The sequence below is a fragment of the Octopus bimaculoides genome, chromosome 20 (assembly GCF_001194135.2).
Source record: "Octopus bimaculoides isolate UCB-OBI-ISO-001 chromosome 20, ASM119413v2, whole genome shotgun sequence".
NCBI classification, from domain to species: Eukaryota; Metazoa; Mollusca; class Cephalopoda; order Octopoda; family Octopodidae; genus Octopus; species Octopus bimaculoides.
Genome location: NC_069000.1, coordinates 326,070 through 326,949, shown reverse-complemented (window position 1 = coordinate 326,949; position 880 = coordinate 326,070). Strand labels below are relative to the sequence as shown.

Here is an 880-nt window from a genome sequence, read left to right as displayed (position 1 = left end):
TAGGCGAGAGTGGGGTTCGAGTGGGGGGGGGGGATATAATCCCAAAATGTGTGTCTGTGACTGACACCCTTATTATGTCGGGATTGAATTGAACAGATGTTGCATTATATGTGCAGATGGTAGTGGTGGTGGTGGTGGTGGTGGTGGTGGTGATGGCAGTAGCGGTGGAGGTGGTGGTCGTCATCATCTCATGATGAAGCAGGTGATAATAGTGGTGGGTATGGTGGTGGTGGTGGTAAATCTTTCGGCGAATCTTTAGTTGGTCGCTCAACCTGCTAGAAATAGGAACCAAGTTTCCCTCAAATCTTACCCTATCGTTTTAAGAATGGCACAAATATACAAAATAAATCAGATGTGATCACGGTTGGAACGTCTTTGATCCTAATTTTGCTCAGAGTAGCCTGGCCTGAAACTATACAACAACAACAACAACAACAACAACAAGCGTTGAAAACCAAATCTTCGAGTGGTTCAGAGTCTGGTCTTATAACAGCGCCCCCACCCGTCCCGTTTAATCGGATACAAGAGATTATAGCATCACAGGTTATTATTATTATTATCATTATTATCATTATATTGTTAATATTGTTATTATTATTATTAATATATTTATTCATTTGTTATAATAGGATGAAGAGCCCTACATATACTGTCTGCCTGTCTGTCTGCCTTATTCTTTCCGTTAAGATTAACCACTTCTACTAACTTTCTTTCTTTATTCAAATATTTATTCTACAAAAAGTATTGGTTAATTCTTCAGTTCTAATGTTAAATTGTTTTTATATATAACTTGACATATAAAAGCAAGCTTTGATATATGTGCGAGTGTTGGCAGACATCTGCATATATATATATATATATATATATATATATATATATA

At 36.8% G+C, this 880-nt stretch overlaps 1 protein-coding gene across 1 annotated transcript in view; it reads left to right on the top strand.

Moving 5' to 3' along the window:
• The window catches only part of LOC106878462 (uncharacterized), a 25,548-nt gene that overhangs the window by 20,567 nt on the left and 4,101 nt on the right, over positions 1-880 (top strand). The window lies entirely within an intron of this gene.